The sequence below is a fragment of the Triticum aestivum genome, chromosome 6A, assembly GCF_018294505.1.
Source record: "Triticum aestivum cultivar Chinese Spring chromosome 6A, IWGSC CS RefSeq v2.1, whole genome shotgun sequence".
Taxonomy (NCBI): domain Eukaryota; kingdom Viridiplantae; phylum Streptophyta; class Magnoliopsida; order Poales; family Poaceae; genus Triticum; species Triticum aestivum.
In genome coordinates this window covers 87,402,497-87,409,384 of record NC_057809.1, presented here as the reverse complement: position 1 = coordinate 87,409,384, position 6,888 = coordinate 87,402,497, and positions in this window count along the sequence as shown.

The window sequence follows — 6,888 nt, the reverse complement described above, 5'->3', positions numbered from 1 at the left end:
TATCACTTTGCGGCCTCACGCACGGTATTCCCACGGGTGTCGCCTTACCTTTACCCGGAACCGTTTGCGCCTTTTGGCACACGTATATGACAGTGTCGCTAGCATCCATATGATAAGGAGTCCGGGCTGACATGGCTAGTCGTAAACCCAAAGTGGCACAAACTTACAGGGACAGGCATCCATGACCCAGCATCGAACGTGTCGGTCATCAGCGAGTGAATCCAGGCTGTAGCACTGGGCTAGCAGGACTCCGGTGAACCGGGCTGTAGTGGGCTAACAGGACTCCGGTATTCATCGCGTGACATTTCCCCGAAGGGACAGACACAGGAACGAAGAAGGACACATGCCGGCCAGCCTAAGTGTTCCGGAGCAGTAGCAAGCTACCATGGCTCGGTGGAAACACTAGGAGACATTTCCCGGTAAGAGAGGTTACTAAGGACAAACAACTAGATAGCCAGATCCCACACATACCAAGCATTTCAATAACATACACACAATATGCTCGATATGTGCAACTACAACATGGCATCACAACATGACTCTACGACTCAAGTAATTATTCATTAGGCTCCGAGGAGCGAGATATTACAAACATGGGTCTCATGACCCAACAATCAGAGCATACAAGTCAAAGCACAAGCGGAAGCTATCATGTCTGAGTACAGACATCTATAAATGAAAAAGGCTGAGAAGCCTGACTATCTATCAGATCCTGCCGAGGGCACAAGATCGTAGCTGAGGTATCAAGCTAAACGTCGAAGTCCACGCGGAACTACTAGCGAGACCGAAGTCTCTCTGCAAAAACATAAATAGGCAAACGTGAGTACAAATGTACCCAACAAGACTTACATCAGAACTATCTACATATGCATCATTATCAACAAAGGGGATGGTGGGGTTTAACTGCAGCAAGCCAGCTTTGACTCGGTGGCTATCCTGAACTACGACTGCAAGTAACTCTTTTGAGGTGGCGCACACGAGTCCACATATTCACCATGTCAATACACCATTATGGATCCGCTCCCGTCTCCCCACGAGAACGCCATCCATAGCACTCACGCTTATCTTGCGTATTTTAGAGTATCCACTTTCACTTGTCTATGAACTATGCAAGGGGTCCAAGTTTCCATATCCGAGGAATCCGGCTATTCGAATAGATGATGTTAACCCTGCAGGGGTGTACTTCTTCACACACGCTTTCGCCACTTATCGCCCTGTACACGTCATGTACCTCGGCAACCTTCAAGCGGAAGCCGGGCGAGGGAGTCGGCCACGACCTGACTAACCGAACAAGTCTCTAGTCCAGGTTTATCGCCTATTCGGGTTCCATCCGCAAGGAGATCCGGCCGGGGTGTCGCTTACGGCCCCAAACGATGTGAGCAGGGTTCCCAAGCCCACCAACCGGGTGCCACTTGGTACACCGTGCCACTGTGCCTAGTCTGTCCCAAGCCCACCTGTACCGGGTGCCACTTGGTAGACTACTAACACTACCTACAAACACCAGAAACTAGTTGCAACTCCTGGACAGAGATCATGTTGATTAATAAGTCGAGAGGGGCACTTAAGCATTCCAATGTGTGGTAGTAGCTGGTCATGGATCACAAACACAGAACTCAGTTCCTGAGGGCGGCTGCAATGAGACAACCCACCATGTACTCCTACATGGCCTCTCACCGCTACCTTTACCAAATCGTGTTCATACACTTAGCTCACACACACAGTAGGACATGTTCACACACCTCTGATTCATCCCCGATGAATCAGACCTGACTCAACTCTAAGCAGTAGCAGGCATGACAAACAAGCATGAATGAGTAGGCACAACAGGGCTCAAACAACTCCTACTCATGCTAGTGGGTTTCAGCTATTTACTGTGGCAATGATAGGTCATGCAAAGGATAAAGGGGTTCAGCTACCGCATCAAGTAACAGTTGAATCGTTGTTGTCCTAATGCAGTAAAAAAGAGCAGGAGCGAGAGAGTGGGATTTTATCGGAATGAACAAGGGGGTTTTGCTTGCCTGGCACTTCTGAAGATAACATTGAGTCTCCATCAGTGTCAACGATCACATCATCGATACAACGTCTATCGAGGGGGAACAACACCGGCAAACAGAAGGAAACACAATCAATGCAATGCACAATATGATGCATGCTATGACATGGCAACATGCTGGTGTTTTGAGCTAATGCATCTAGCAACAAGTTAAATGGAGTTGGTTTGAATCCTAGGTTCAAATTCAAACTCCATATGTGATTATTTAAATGCCATTCACTTCATTTGTCCTAAACAGTAGTGATAAGTTGTTCTAACATGCATGAAAATGGTACAGATGGATTCCTTGAATTTTTCTGATAATTTTTCATATATAAAACATTTAATTTGGAGTTACGGTTAATTTTCTATGATTTTTAGAAGTTTTAGGCATTTTCTGGAATTTTCTGAATAAAAATAAATCCAGAAAACATTACTGCGTCATCCTAACGTCATGATGACGTCAGCAGGTCAACGTGGCACAGTCCGGTCAAACCCTGACCTGTGGGTCCCGAGTGTCAGTGTCTAACTAAACTAACCTAGCTTAGTTAATACTAACCTAACTTAATTAGCCGGGCGGGGCCCGCATGTCAGTGAGAGAGAGGGGGGGTCAAACCGGGCAGTGGGGTCAACCCACGCCGGTCATCGGGTCAGCGGTCGCCGGCGTTTAGCCGCCGGCAAGTCCAGACGCGGCAGAGGGCTCGAAAATGAGCCACATGGCATCATTTCGGCCGTGGTTTGTTGCATTCGAACGCGCGCAGTGGCGCGCATCTAGTGGTGGCGGTGACAGGTGCTGGGGTGGCCGGAAAAGTGGTCGGCGACGAGGTTTGGCGGCGGCATCAGCTCGGGCAATCCTGGGGTGGCGCTATAGAGCACTAGAGGAGAGACCGAAGGGCGCTGCGAGCTCCTGGGAGGGCGGCGAACATGGTGACGCGCTCAGGCGCACGCTGGGATGGCCCTGGCCACGGCGCCGCCATGGCCGGCGGCACTGAGCTCTTGGCTCCGGTGGTTTTCATGGATAGAGCGGGTAAAAGCGCGCGGGGAGAGAGGGGAATAGAAGAGAAGCTCACGGAGATTCGAACGGGGCGGACGACGAACTCGGGGAGGCGTCGGGGAGGGCACACGGTCGCCGGCGATCTCGGCGGCCGAAGCTTGAATAAGAGGTCGGGGAAGCCGCTGCAGGACGCGTCCGCTCGTGTGGCTTGGCGGGGACGGTGTAGAGGTCAGCGGCGGAGCTTCTGGAACTGGCGGAGGGGCGAGGGAGGGCTGGTGGCTGCGGCTATGGCGAACGGCGGCGACGGCTGCGCTCGGGGATCACAGGGAAGAGAGGGAAAGAGAGAGCCAGAGGAGGGGGAGCGGTCCAGAGGGAGAGGGGAGAACGAGGGGAGGCTCTGGGTGTCTCCGTGGCGTCGCGAGGATGTCGGGGAGGCTGCCACGGCGAAGCAGGAGGTGGAGGCCCGGGCACGGGCGCGTCGACACGCCTCTGCCAGTAGGCAGAGGTTGAAGACAGCGGTGCCCCTGGTGGGCTGGGCCGCCAAGTGGGCTGGCAGGGGGGGCTAGGCCAGCACAGGTGAGCGCCAGGTAGTTTCTCTGCTCTGTTTTATTTTTTTTTCTTCTGTTTTGTTTTATTTAATATCTTTTGCCATTGTTTTTGAATTTTAAACAAATTCAAACAATGCCAAAAACTCCTCTGAATAATTTTATTTGGCTAGATGGACTTTTCCAAAAGCTCATAAAATATTTCGGGGGTATTTGAAATTATATTCTAATTATATGAATATAATTCAAATTCAAATAGCTAATGATTTAAATTCAAAGTCCCAAAAATAAACCCTTAAAAATGTTCAATATTTTGGTTGGGACCAGAACCCTTCCCAAAAATTATCAAACATTTAAGAAGAACATTTTGGAACAATGAATGAGATTTTAGGGTTTTTGCCCTTCTTTTATTTAGGGTTTTGAGGCTTCCAATTTCCCTCAGTTCAAATTTCAGAATTTTAACATGATGCACACACTAGGCAGCACCAGAAGCTAGGGATGTGACAATGCTAGTTGGTTTACTTGGTGGAAGATCATATGTTCAGATCCATTATGCATATTAATACCCCTCTGATTATGAACATGAATATGATTTGTGAGTAGTTACGTTTGTTCCTGAGGACATGGGAGAAGTCTTGCTAGAAGTAGTCATGTGAATTTGCTATTTGTTCGATATTTTGATGAGATGTATGTTGTCTTTCCTCTAGTGGTGTCATGTGAACGCCGACTACATGCCACTTCACTATTGTTTGGGCCTAGAGGAAGGCATTGGGAAGTAATAAGTAGATGATGGGTTGCTAGAGTGACAGAAGCTTAAACCCCAGTTTATGCGTTGCTTCGTAAGGGGTTAATCATAAGTGGGATGCTTGTCCAAGGAAGGACAGTACCCAAGCACCGGTCCATCCACATATCAAATTATCAAAGTACCGAATGTGAATCATATGAGCGTGATGAAAACTAGCTTGACGATAATTCCCATGTGTCCTCGGGAGCGCTTTCCTTTATATAAGATTTTGTCCAGGCTTGTCCTTTGCTACAAAAAGGATTGGGCCATCGTGTTGCAACTTATTTACTTTTTTACTTGCTACCTGTTACAAATTACCTTATCACAAAACTATCTGTTACTGATAATTTCAGTGCTTGCAGAGAATACCTTGCTGAAAGCCGCTTATCATTTCCTTCTGCTCCTCGTTGGGTTTGACACTCTTACTAATCGAAAAGGATACGAAAGATCCCCTACACTTGTGGGTCATCAAGACTCTTTTCTGGTGCCGTTGTTGGGGAGTGAAGTGCCTTAGGTAGGTGGAATTTGGTCAGGAAACATTTATATAATGTGGTGAAATTTACTGTCACTTGTTACTATGGAACATAATCCTTTGGGGTGCTTGTTCGGGGTATGTTCTGAAGGAAATATGACCTAGAGTCAATAATAAAGTTATTATTTATTTCCTCATATCATGATAAATGTTTATTATTCATGGTATAATTGTATTAACCAGAAATATAATACAGGTGTGAATACATAGACAAACAGATTGTCACTAGTATGCCTCTACTTGACTAGCTCGTTGAATCAATGATGGTTATGTTTCCTAACCATTGACATGAGTTGTCATTTGATTAAACGGTATCACATCATTAGAGAATGATGTGATTGACTTGACCCATTTTTTTAGCTTAGCACTTGATCGTTTTAGTTTACTGCTATTGCTTTCTTCATGACTTATACATGTTCCTATGACTATGAGATTATGCAACTCCCGATTACCGGAGGAACACTTTGTGTGCTACCAAACGTCACAACGTAACTGGGTGATTATAAAGGTGCTCTATAGGTGTCTCCGATGGTACTTGTTGTGTTGGCATAGATCAAGAATAGGATTTGTCACTCCGATTGTCGGAGAGGTATCTCTGGACACTCTCGGTAATGCACATCACTATAAGCCTTGCAAGCAATGCAACTGATGAGCTAGTTGCAGGACGATGCATTGTAGAACGAGTAAAGATACTTGCCGGTAACAAGATTGAGCTAGGTATTGAGATACCGACGATCGAATCTCGGGCAAGTAACATACCGATGACAAAGGGAACAATGTACGTTGTTATGCGGTTTGACCGGTAAAGATCTTCGTAGAATATGTAGGAACCAATATGGGCATCCAAGTTTCGCTATTGGTTATTGACCGCAGACGTGTCTCGGTCATGTCTACATAGTTCTCGAACCCGTAGGGTCCGCACGCTTAAAGTTCTATGACGATCGGTATTATGATTTTATATGTTTTGATATACCGAAGGTAGTTCGGAGTCCCGGATATGATCACGGACATGACGAGGAGTCTCGAAATGGTCGAGACATAAAGATTGATATATTGGAAGCGTATATTTGGACATAGGAAGAGTTCCAGGTGAAATCGGTATTTTACCGGAGTGCCGGAGGGGTTACCGGAACCCCCAGGGGTTAATGGGCCTTGTTGGGCCCTAGTGGAGAGAGAGAGGGGCCGGCCAGGGCAGGCCGCGTGCCCCCTCCCCCTCTGGTCCGAATTGGACTAGGAAGGGAGGGGGGCGGCACCCCCCTTTCCTTCTCCTTCTCCCCGTTCCTTTTCCCCTCCTAGTAGGAGTAGGAAAGAGGGGAGTCCTACTCCTACTAGGAGGAGGACTCCTCCTCCTGGCGCGCCCTACAGGGCCGGCTGGCCTCCCCCCTTGCTCCTTTATATACGTGGGCGGGGGGCACCCTAGAACACACAAGTTGATCATTGATCTCTCCCACCCGTGTGCAGTGCCCCCCTCCACCATAATCCACCTCGGTCATAATGTAGCGGTGCTTAGGCGAAGCCCTGTGACGGTAGCTTCATCAACATCGTCACCATGCCGTCGTGCCGACAAAACTCTCCTTCGAGCTCTACTGGATCGTGAGTTAGCGGGACGTCACCGAGCTGAACGTGTGCTGAACACGGAGGTGCCGTACGTTCGGTACTGAGGATCGGTTGATCGTGAAGACGTATGACTACATCAACCGCGTTGTCATAACGCTTCCACTTAACGGTCTTCGAGGGTACATGGACGAAACTCTCCCCTCTCGTTGCTATGCATCACCATGATCTTGCATGTGCATAGGAATTTTTTTGAAATTACTACGTTCCCCAACAGTGGCATCCGAGCCAGGTTTATGCGTAGATGTTATATGCACGAGTAGAACACAAGTGAGTTGTGGGTGATACAAGTCATACTGCTTACTGGCATGTCATACTTTGGTTCAGCGGTATTGTTGGATGAACCGGCCCGGACCGACATTACGCGTACGCTTACGTGAGACTGGT